This window comes from Neofelis nebulosa, chromosome 7 (assembly GCF_028018385.1).
Source record: "Neofelis nebulosa isolate mNeoNeb1 chromosome 7, mNeoNeb1.pri, whole genome shotgun sequence".
Lineage (NCBI taxonomy): Eukaryota > Metazoa > Chordata > Mammalia > Carnivora > Felidae > Neofelis > Neofelis nebulosa.
In genome coordinates, this window is record NC_080788.1 from 40591597 (window position 1) to 40604095 (window position 12499).

A 12499-nucleotide genomic window follows, 5' to 3' on the forward strand; every position below is an offset into this window, starting at 1 on the left:
CACTTCTCCAGCAAGTGCCTGAGGAAAACTAGCCACCTCTCCTGTGACCCCAGTCCCCAGGCCTGTTCACTGCCCTGTTGTAGAACCTCAGGCCTAGCTAGGCTGTGGGCTCTGGCCTCTGCTGGGGGCCTGGACTTTGGCTGAAGCTCCTCAGGCAGGGGCTGTGCTGCCCCCCTGGGGAGAACCTGTTCTCTCCTCCTGTGTCCAAGACCAGACTAACTCTGGGATATGCCACTAAGGGGTGGCCTGGGGGGTGGGTCACCATGAGAAGATGTACTCCTCCCCACTTGCTTTCCCTGAGGGGCCCAGCTTTCCAGCTGTTCTCTTCCTCTGGGCTGTGGAACCTTCTGCGGGTGAAGAAAGCAGATGTCTCTGTCTCTCCCCACCGGGCCCCTGAACATCCTCTCCTCCCCAGTATGGGGCACTGCCTCTCTCCCAGTTAATTCTGTAGTGACAGCTGCCCTTTACCCCAACATGCAGTGAGGGGTGACGGGAGTGGGGTCACCTCCACCTCACGGTCCCACTCTCGGGTTCAGGTCCTGTGTCTGGGAGGGAGCCACAGGCCTGAGTCCCTCTGGGGTGGACCTGGCCCACCCAGCAGAGGGGTCACTAGGTCAGGTCTGTGGGGCTCCAGCATGAGACCGGGCTAGTAGCTCAGAGGCATCTGTCTGTGGGCAGGGTGGACTTGAAAAGGCACAGAGTAAACCTGCAGGACTCCTCACCTGCCTTTTCAAAGTGCTTTTCCCTTTACTCTGTCAGGGGATTTCAGGCATCCATGTGATTGCATGTTCGAGAAAATGGGTGGTGTGGTGCCCTTGCTCATCAAAGTAGCAGTTGTACCTGTAACGAGTCCCCAGGACAGTGCTTTCCCATCCAAGCAAGTGGTTCCCAGCTGTGGCTGGAGTGAATCACCGAGAGCTTTTAAAAAACACTGATGTCCAGGCTGCACCCATATCTTTAAATCAGCATCTCTGATGGGCATGGGCTGGGTGTGTTTTAAAGCTCCCTGCATGACCCAAATGTGCAGCATTCAAGCCTCACAAGGACCCTGAAAGACGGGCACTGTTGTCATCCTCACTGTGCAGAGGCGCCAGTAGGGCTCAGCGAGGTAAAGGCAACTAGAAGGGATGGGGCTGGAGTCCCACAAAGAACCAAGATGGTGTCCCCCTGCTTGCTGTGAATCCAGGCTTCCTGTGGGACCGTGAGGCCTCAGACTGGCCAGGGAGCTTGTCTCCTTTGGCTGGGAAGACATTTCTGCCACCTGTTTCTCAAAGCACTGGGCTGGGGCTCCCCCGAGCCCAGAATGCAGTGGGTCACCTCCACTCACCAGCCCTGGGTTCCTTTCACTGGAAAGGCGTGCCCTTTGGTGAGGGGAAGGATGCATTTTTGAGGTGAAATGTTGTATAACAGCCAGGAACAGAAAATATTAAAAGCCCACTGGCGCCAACAAGGTTCACAGCAGGGCCAGAAAGTGCAGAAAAGAGGAGGAACGCTTCCTGTGGTGAGGGCCCTAAAACTGGTGGGATCAGCCAAGCACCCACACCCTGTATCCCAGGCTGTCTCCATTTTCACAGTTAGAGCAGGCCTCTCCTGGGCCAGAGGAAGGTCTTGGGGTGGTGAGCCCAAGGGGAAAGCTCTATGGGTATATTAGGTTTGTTTTACCTCACACTCCAAAGCGGGTGGTAACATAGGGGTATGGGGCCACTGAGGACAGAATGTCCTACTGGGAGTACGTGAGGTGAGGTCACCCCAGTCCACACACAGGTTCTGAACATTCCAGATGCTGGGATGCCAAGGGAATGAGACACGGTCCCTATCCTCTAGAGATTTCACTACAGAGATGGGGCAAGCAAGAAAACAGCATTGGTAGAACGTGATGAATGTTCTACTGGAAAAGTGCTCAGGGCACAGGGCTTGTAGAAAACAGCAGAAAGGCAGTTAGCCCAGTGTGGGGCTATGAGGAGAAGTTCTTGGAGGAAGTGGTACTTGACTGAGTCTTGCTATAAATAGATACTGTGAGAATGTGCACAAAGCTTGTGAGTGGGTACATGCCCTTAGGAGCCTATCTCTGGGAGGTTGGAAAAAGAGACACAGAGACACAAGCAAATGGATTCACTGCCCCCTTGGAGACCCCTGCCATCTCTCCCTTTCCCATGGCCGATCACAAACACACTTGTAGTCACAATTGCACATAAACACACACACATGCACAAGGTAGTAGAGAAAGTTCCAGAATTCTTCTCAGTGAGAGAGTTCCTCCTGTAAAGAAAGGCCTCACTGGGAATTTGAGGTAGAAGATGAGGCCACTGGTGGCTGGACATCTGCAGTGATGGGCTTCAGAGGCTGGAGGAGCTGCTCTGCTGAAACCAGGGAGAAGAGTCTGGAGGGAGGTGGAAGGAACAGTGGTGGAAGAGGAAGGAGTTTTAGAGTTCTTCAGATCCTCTCATTTTACTGTGAAGGAAACTAAGGTCCAGAGAAGGAGATGAAATGCCTCAAGTTACACTGCACTTGGGGATCAGAGCTGAGTACGAGCATATACACATCATGACATACCCAGTCAGCTTTGCACACTCCCATATGGCCACTCTCATTGCAGGCACACAGAGTTATGCACACAGCTATTCCATAGCAGGTGATGTCCCCTGAGTTGCTGCCATTTACATTTCAGGCAGCTCTGATCCCTCATTAAGCTAGAGCAGTTGGGTCATGTCTGCCTGCCCACTTTCCCCCACCAGCTCCAGCCCTCATGCATTATGAAGCCCATAGTGGGAAGCAGAGCGTTCAGGAACGTGGGATCATGCAGTCTATGGGTCTGCTGTGAGTATTCCCTGGAAGGTCCATCAAGCAGACAGGTTCATCCCATAACTGACTCAGAGCTGCCCAGGCATCAGGGGTCACAGCTGCACCTGCATCCCCAAAAGAGGAAGTCTCAGTATCTCAAGGCAGAGCCAGAGGCCTCACCCTACCCAGAAGAGGGACTGCAGTCCCCTAGCTTATTTTTAAAGTAACCTCTACACCCAACATGGGGCTCAAACTCATGGCTCCTGAGATCAAGAGTCTCATGCTCTAACCGACTGAGCCAGCCAGGCACCCCAGCAGAAGCTTTATATATCTTGCACAGTGTACTTTCTCCTTCACTGATTATGATCAAGCTAAAATGAAAATCAACAGCAACTTTGACCGGTAAAAGCAACCAGAAAGATAAAGGCAGCTGATGCCTTCTCAGGGCATTCTCTTTCATGGAGGCTGATTAGTTGAGTGCAGATGATTCAAAACCTCTCTGATCAAGGAGCCTCCAGGGGTATATGAGTGTCATCAGAGAAGAGAGGCAGTTCTGGACCCAGACTGTGCTTGACAGTCATAGCAATTTCCTGGTGCAGGTCTCAGCAGACTCGTCTAAGTCCTCGGGAGAGTAGAGGGGCTGTAAGTTAAAGCTAAAAGAGCTGTTCATCGAAAAGTCTGTTTTATTCGGGCATAAGCAGTTCTCTTTTGGGATCAGGTAAGGCATTCGTCCCTGCTATGCTACTGATTTTTGTGTAAGAAAGCTCTAGAGTGCTGGCATCAATGCCTCAAAGAGCCATAGCGTTAAAAACACATATAGGGGCTGGTCAAGAGAAAGGAAAGTCTTTTCAACAAACAGTGCTGGAATAATTGGACATTCACATACAAAAAAAAAAAAAAATGAAATTTGACCTATGTTTTGCACTATTTGCAAAAACTAGTTAAAAGTGAACCATAGATAAAACCCCAAATGAAAAAACTCCTAGAGAAAACATAGGAGAAAATCTTGTGACTGTAGGTTAGGCAAAAATTTCTTAGATCCAACACCGAAAGCACAGTCCGTAAATTTAAAAAAATTGATAGATTGAACTTCATCAAAATTGAGAACTTCTGCTTGTCAAAAGACACTGTTAAGAAAATGAAAAGCAAGCTACAGATTGGGAAAAAATTTTTAAGGTAAGTATTTGATAAAAGACTTATATCCAGAATATATACTCAGTATGGGTTTCCACTCCTATCTGAAAGAGGAGCATTCCCATTAAAACTTTCCTTAGCTGAAATGATGTGAAATGAATTTTACATTAATTTATATGGAAAAAAATTTGAGCCTTCCCAAACCAAAAACTAACCTTTCTTAGGCTTTTCTGATACCTTAGGACACATCTTGCTAGCAAAAGCATAAAATAAATTGAGATAAAGCACAGATGCTTACAGACACAGTTCAAAGCTGTGGCAGCTGGATGCTGAGTGTAGTTCCCAGGGAAGGAGCTTGGCTGCATCACTCTCGCTGCTGAGGTGCCCCGCCTCTATGATGGCTCACTAACAGATGCTGAACACCGTTTTTGCTTTCACTGACATTTTTTGGTAAAACTGAGTATCATCTTCAGATTTCATTCGGTTAGTGAAAATAGGCACTAATGCAGGTCTTTTTATAAAAGTGAAGTGTAAGGTGAATTTTTGAGAAGCTGGGGATATCTGTAATTAAGACAACAATCCAAATATAAAGCAGGAAAATATTTGAACGGAAACTTCACCAAAAAAGACCTATGCATGACAAATAAGAATATAAAAAGATGCTCAACATCATTGGTCACCACAGAAATGCAAATTAAAACTACAATGAAATAGGGGCGCCTGGGTGGCTCAGTCGGTTGAGTGTCCGACTTCGGCTCAGGTCATGATCTCACAGTTCGTGGGTTCGAGCCCCGCATCAGGCTCTGTGCTGACTGCTTGCTCAGAGCCTGGAGCCTGCTTCAGATTCTGTGTCTCTCTCTCTCTCTCTGCCCCTCCCCCGTTCACGCTTTGTCTCACTGTTTCTCAAAAATAAATAAATGTAAAAAAAAAAAATAAAAAAAAAAAAACTACAATGAAATCACACCACACATCCTATTAGAAGGGCTAAAAGCAAACATGAAACTTTGATAGAATCAAGTGCTGATGAGAATACTGGGCAACTGAGACTCTCCTACATTGCTGGTAGGATCGTAAATGGTATAATCACTCTGGAAAACAGTTTGGCAGTTTCTTGTAAGATTAAACATACACTTTCTTCTAACCCGGCAATCCCACTCTTAGTATTTACCCAAAGAAATGAGAAATGTGTACACAAAAATCTCTACACCAGGGTGCCTAGATGGCTTAATCAGTTAAGCATCCAAACCTTGATTTCATGATCTCATGGTTCATGAGATTGAGCCCTGCTTTGGGCTCTGTGCTCAGAGTCTGGAGCCTGCTTCGGATTCTGTGCCTCCCTCTCTCTCTGCCCCTACCCTGTTGACGCTCTGTCTCTCTCTGTCTCAAAAATGAATGAACATTAAAAAAGAAGTGAATAAAATGTGAAAGAAACTGTTTTAAAAAATAAGTACACAAATATTTATAGCTAAACTGTAACTGCTAACAAGTGAACACAATCCACCCATTCTTCAAGTGGTGAATTGATAGATAAACCACATGTAGCCATACAATGGAATACTACTTGGCAATAAAAAGGAATGAGCTATTGGCACATTCAGCAACATGGATGAGTACACTAAATGAAAGAAAGAAAACTTAAAAAGCTTATATCAAAGGATTCCACTTATAGGACATTCTTGAAAAGACAAAACTACAGGGAAAGAAAACAAACCAGTGATTGTCAGCAGCTGAAGATGGAGGGAGGCGTTCACTACAAAGGGAATTTCTGAGGTGATGGAAATGATGGTGGTTACCTGATTGCTTGCGTTTGGCAAAAATCACAGAATGGTGTATTCAAAATGGTGAATTTTATAGTATGAAAATTATGTTTCAATCTTTTTAAATTTCTTCTTCCCTTTTTTTGCCTTCCTTGTCACTGACCAACATCTTGTCCTCAAAGCTCTTACTCTCCTGAGGGGAAAGTGTCCCAATTCAGCCACCCTGAATGCTGCTTGCCTTCTGGGAACAAAAGGTTAGCCCACAAAGAATGCTCTCTGGGGGCCCATGTGTCTGTCTCTCTCCCTCTGTCCCACCCTGTCTGGCTAAGTCTGTTAACCAAAGCCTTTCTAACCTCCATTTCCCCTTCTTCCCTCCTGTTCACCCTGGCCATCTGGAGTCCCAAATCTTCACAGCGTAGGTGCTGTGTGGGCGAAAGAGTCTTCTTGGAAAGAGGGAGGCTCCTCACACTCAATTCTCCATAGCTCTAGCCTGTAAAACAGCTGTGTGTCCTGGAAACTTCCAGCCAGGGAGGGCTTCCACCTAGCATCCATCTCACCTCATCCCTGAGCAAGGATGCCCCCCCGTCTTTGCTGAAGGCTCTTTTGGACTGCTAGCATCTTGGTCAGAGCTGAGGTCATACCACACACAGAGCCACCAGGGCCCTCTTGAGGGAGTTATGAAAAGAAGCCTTGGGTCATAGGTAGACACAATGCGCTGAGCTTCACAAACAACCAGGGCAAACACATCATGATGAGTGTGACAAGTCAGGGGAGGGGTGTGTGAACACTTGTGAGAGACTACCCTAGTAAGTTGTGCACCCCCTAATCCTTCACAAAATCATGAATGTAGATGTTTCTGAGAAATCCTGGAGGCACTGTGGGGACACTATGATGTCCACATATAGAGTATGAACTCACTGCTTCAGGCAGTAAACGCTACAACATCCCTGGGTGTGAGCAAACGGACTCATCATGGCAAGCTTGGTGAACATCACGGGGACATAGTGGAAATCTCATAGTCAGTCATGAAAATGGGGCATGAACATATTGTGGTAAGCATGGTGAACACTAGAGGCACTGCTTGTGAACATAAGGCTGTGACTGGTGAATACTAAGGGGACAGTGAACCGACCCTATTTGGAGCTGGAGGAGCATTCTGTGGTGACTGCAGTAAACACATTATACAAGGTGGAGTCCTCTAATGGACATGTTCTGGGGTATCTGCTGGGCCCATAGCCCATTCTGAGGGAATCTGCTCCCACCTAAAACCTACACAAAGTAAAACAAGGTGCTGACAGATTTCTTTCTTTCTTTTCTTTTTTTTTTTTTTTAGCATATTTATTTATTTTTGAGAGAGAGAGTGAGAGAGAGCAGGGGAGGGGCAGAGAATGGGAAAGACAGAATCCCAAGCAGACTCCACACCATCAGTGAGGAGCCTGACATGGGGCTTGAACTCACGAACTGTGAGATCATGACCTGAGCCGAGATCAAGAGTCAGATGCTTAACCAGCTGAGCCACCCAGGGGCCCCTGGGTTTCTTTCTTTTTCTTCCATTTTCTAAGCTGGAGTTATTATGGTTGTTCAGTTTTGCTCAGCTCTTCTGGGGTGTGTTGATGTGATTACCAGGTGAGAAGGAGTCATACATGGGTAGATTTGTAACAAAACAAATGGAGGGTAAACTTTCCAGGTTGATAGCTGTGAAAGTGGTGTCTTGATATCAAGACTCAACTCCTGAGTCTCCTGGGTGGCTCAGTTGGTTAAGCAACCAACTTCAGCTCAGGTCATGATCTCACGGTTAGTGAGTTCAAGCCCCGTGTCGGGCTCTGTGCTGACAGCTTGGAGTCTGGAGCCTGCTTCAGATTCTGTGTCTCCCTGTCTCTCTCTGCCCTTCCCCGACTTGCACTCTGTCTTTCTCTGTCTCTCAAAAATGAATAAAAACATTTTTAAGAATTAAAAAAAAAAGACTCAACTCCTGATATCAAAGTTAATAGTTACACATTTTTGATCAATTCCTCCTAGGATAGGAATGCTTGTGTTCATGGTTGTGCTTTTAGTAGGTACATGTTATTTTTTTCCTCCCAGCATCCATTCTTCCTACTTCCAATGATAGCACCACACTTTTCCTTTGGGAAAAATCCGTCCATGTGATTCTAGTGGGGCTGATATACCCCTGGCTCAAGAAGTGACCTTATCAGAGCTTTCCATCCCATAGTTACAGTGACTGGGTCAGGAATGGGTCAAGGAGAGCCTTTCCCAGAGCTTCTGCTAGAGCAATTCAGGAAGAGACATTTTCTTTCCACTGGGGATTTGAGATGTGCTAAGAGGGAGCCTGAAGCTTCTGGAAGGTATGACATGGAAACAGCTTCTATTCCAGTTACTACTGTTGTGTAACAAACTACCCCAAATCTTAGTGGCTTAAATGGCAATTAAGGATGAGAGACCACATCCTTAATGTGGTCTCTCACCCTTTTTTTAAATGTTTATTTATTTATTTTGAGAAAGAGAGAACGTGCTCATGAGCTAGGTAGGGGCAGAGAGAGAGAGGGAGAGAGAGAATCCCAATCAGGCTCTGAGCTGTCAGCAAGAAGCCCATTGCAGGGTTCAGTCTCATGAACCATGAGATCATGACCTGAGCTGAAATCAAGACCTGGGCACTCAACCGACTGAGCAACCCAGGTACCCTGTGGTCTCTCATAGGTCAGGATTTCATGTAGGACTTGAGTGCGTAATTGTGCTTTTTGTGACATCAGTTGAGGACACTCAGTGACACTCACCTGGTAGATGAGCTGTTCTGGTCTGTCCAAGATAGCTATACTCACGTTTAGTGCCTTGGTGGGACTACTGACTAGGACACTACAGCAGGCCTCTCCAAGATGGTGGTCTCAGGGTAGTTAGACTTCTTACATGGCAGCTGGCTTTCCCCAGAGTGAATGTTCCAAGAGATCCAAGTGGAAGCTGCATGACCTTTTTCTGACTGGCCTTAGAAGTCCACTTCATTTGGGGAGCCTGGGTGGCTCAGTTGGTTGACCGTCTGACTTCTGCTCAGGTCATGATCTCAAGGTTCATGAGTTCAAGCCCTACATCGGGTTCACTGCTATCAGTGCAGAGCCCACTTCAGATCCTCTGTTCCCCTCTCTCTCTGCCCCTCTCCCACTCACACTCTCTCTGTCTCAAAAATAAATAAACATTTAAAAAAAAGAAAAAAAAAAGAAGTCAACTCCATTCTTGGTTAGAAGCAAGTCATAGACCAGCTTAGATTCAAGGGAGGGAAATAGGATTTTATCTCACTCTCTTTTTAAGTTTACTTATTTATTTTGAGAGAGAGAGAGAGAGAGCATGTGTGCAAGTGGGGAAGGGGCAGAGAGAGAGAGGAGAAAGGGAAGCCCAAACAGGCCCTGTGCTAACAGCACAGGGTTTGATCCCACAAACTGTGAGATCATGACCTGAGCTGAAATTAAGAGTCAGATGCTTAACCAGCTGAGCCACTCAGGCACCCCATGATTCTATCTCTTGATGGTAGATAGCACAGTCATATTGTACAAGAACATGTGCAATGGAAGCTATTGTTGAAGCCATCTTTGGAAAGTACAGACTACCACACCCTCCTTGAGAATAAATCCATCTCAGAGGAAGCTGTTGAGATATGAAAAGAGAACAGCCCAGATGTTGTCTGAGTACCTGGATCCAATTTGCCCTAGGACTTCAGTTAGGAGAGCCATCAGATTCCTTTTCTCCTTAAACCAATCTGAGTTGTGCTTTCGTCTCTTGCAATGGAGAGAACTTTTACTCTTAGTGTACCAGTTATCTATTGCAGTATAACAGACCACCCCAAAACTCAGTGGTTTATTAATAATTTGTTATTTCTGGGGCGCCTGGGTGGCTCAGTCGGTTAAGTGGCCGACTTCGGCTCAGGTCATGATCTCGCGGTCCGTGAGTTCAGGCCCCGCATCGGGCTCTGTGCTGACAGCTCAGAGCCTGGAGCCTGTTTCAAATTCTGTGTCTCCCTCTCTCTCTGACCCTCCCCTGTTCATGCTGTCTCTCCCTGTCTCAAAAATAAATAAAAACGTTAAAAAAAAATTGTTAAAAAAAAATAATTTGTTATTTCTCATGATTCTGTGGGTTGGCTGGCCCATTCCTCTGCTAGTCCTGTTTGGGCTCACTCATGCAACTGCTGGGGTGGAAAGTTCAAGATGGCCTCATTCACATATATAGCTGTTGGCTAGGAGCCTCAGTTCTCCTCCATGTGCTCTCTCATCCTCCCATAGGATAGACTGACTTCCTTACAGGGTGATCTCAGGACAATTTTCCAAGGGAGTGAAGGTAGCAAGGTCTCTTGAGGCCTAACCTCCAGAATTTGTACAGCATCAGTTTCTCAAAGTCCTTTGCTCAAAGCAAGTTACAAAGCCAGTCCAGGTCAAAGGAGAGAGTAAATAGAATCCACCTCATAAGGGGGGAATTACAGAGACTTTGTGGCCATGGTGTGATAGACAGCTGTATCATGTTAGATGGGAACACATTTAGAATTAGTGTATGTATAGGAAGTAGGGTGTGTGTGCCAGGCAGGCAGAGTCAGACTATTCTAGGCATGTTCTCATTGAGGAGCACATAGTTGGAATGTGATTGCCATGGTGGCTGCTCTCAGCTGAGGGCCTCTCACTGGTTTCCAGGGGCAACTTTGAGTTAAGACCTACTGTGTCTGGGTGACTTCACCTTTCAGAGCCTCGGTTTTTCCTTTGTAAAATGGGTGTGATTGTCACAGATCTGCTGTGAGGCTGAGGATGACGACAGTGAATGTGCTTTATAAATTACAGTGCCAACCCCCTGTGACTGAACGTTATCCTGAGAAGGAATAATCAAGGTGGGCCTGGGTGGCCAAAGATGGCAGGAGGGAAGAGATTGAGATGGGGCTTTGAAAGACGGGGATGTTCACACGGGTAGGGAGGAAGGGCTGGATTTCAAGATGGGATGCTGAGGAATAAAAGTATAAAGGCACAGAGGTAGAACAGTGACAGACTGAACACAGGATAGGGAGGACAACAATGAGATCAGAGAGTGAGCTCTTCCACTGCCCTGGACTCTGGGTTTTTGGGCTCCCAAGTATTGGATGAGCAGCCCCTGGTGGTCACTCAGAGCTGAAATCCTCTGGTGCCCAGGAATGAGCAGCAGCCTATCCCTACCCAGGCCTGCACAGCCTCCTCAGGCCACAGGTGGACGATAACAGGAACATGGGAGAGGAGGTCAGAAAGAATGTTAGAGGCAGAGCACCTTTTTCTGGAGCCACGAGGATCACATCAGACTCCCCCCCCCCCACACACACACAAGTGTTCCCAAGCTCCTTTACCCTCAGCAGGGTGGGAACTGTGGCCATAGGCTTAGGTCACAGGTGGCCTGGCTACACTGGGCTCCAAGCCCCTTGATCCCCTGGACAGCGGTTGGAGTGGTTGATGGGTTTCCAGTGTGTTCCAGGGAGGGGCTTGGAGCTGCTGCAGACTAGCCTGGCCTGCAGAAGCCCCAGGTGGCCACTTGTGGCTGGGGCTAACCTATCCAGGCCAGGCCTTGACTGTCCAGACCTGTGGCCACCTCCCAAGCGCTGGCTATCCTAGGGTCCTGACTGAGGCGAACAGACTCTTCTTCCTCAAAGGAATCCTGGGAGGGGTGGTAGGGGTAGACTCACATTCCCTCCAGTCTACCCCTGCACAGCTCACAGCTCAGTCCCACTTATGACAGGAAAGGATCCTTTGATGGGGGGCGGGGGTAGGAGGTTGCAAGGCAGGGAGGGAGGAGATGAGCTGAAGGAACACAAATGCCAGGGTTGGAATTGGAACCCAGGGACTCTAGCTCACAGTCCCTCAGCCCTGTGCCAACCATGGCAACACCCGTGGCCATTTGGGGCTAGGGAAGTGGGGGCCCCACTATGAGCTCTGGCCCAAGCAAGGAGACCCAGGCAGGATTTGTGGCCTAAAGGGCTCCTCTTTGCCAAACCCTTACCCCATAGGGTACCCTGCCTCCTACTACAGAAAAAGAAGAGAGGGGTGCAGTTGGGAGGCTGGGGAAGTCCCTTTCACACACCCTTGGGTCCATAAAGTGGAGGCCTTGGAAAGCAACTGATTATCCTGCCCTTGACCTCTGGTCCTCTGGTTTACTTCCCCCCACCTCCTGGATACCTTGCTCTCTTTATCCAGCCTCAGTGGTCAGTTTGCTTCTCTGGCCTCCCTCCTGATCTCTGGCCAGACTTCTTACAGCTGTCTTGCCTTCCTTTCTCTCCTCCATACAATGTTTGTTGTCAACATCTTATCAAACCTTGCCAGCACTGGCGGGGGTCTCAGAGCTTGCTCTGTCCAAATTTTTGTGGCACAGGTGGAGACACCGAGGCCCAGGGTCACTTGGGTCATTGCTTGTCCAAGGTCACACATCAGAATTAGCAACAAGCCAGTACTAAGGCTTTTGACTCCCAAGTTCCTATTTTTCTCTTGTCCTTTGATCTGGCTATTATGGTTCAGTCTTTGTCTGTCCTCAGACTAGTAGAGCTCTTACGAGATTTACTCAGTTCAGATTTTGCCTTCAAAGTCATGCATGAAGCTGCTTCATGGTTTGGCTCTGATAACAAATTGGACGAGACTGGGACTGGCTACAGAATCTATGAGCCAACGGCTAGGAGCTGGGAGGGAGACCAGGCTCCAGGAGACAAAGCAAACCAGATCTGGGCCTTAGATCAGCTTTGGGGCCATTGCTGCTCAACGTCTTTCCTCTATACCTGCCCTCTCCCCCAACAGTCCATGTCCAGGGTGATGATCAGAGAGGCATAGTTCCTAAACCCCTGCTTACAC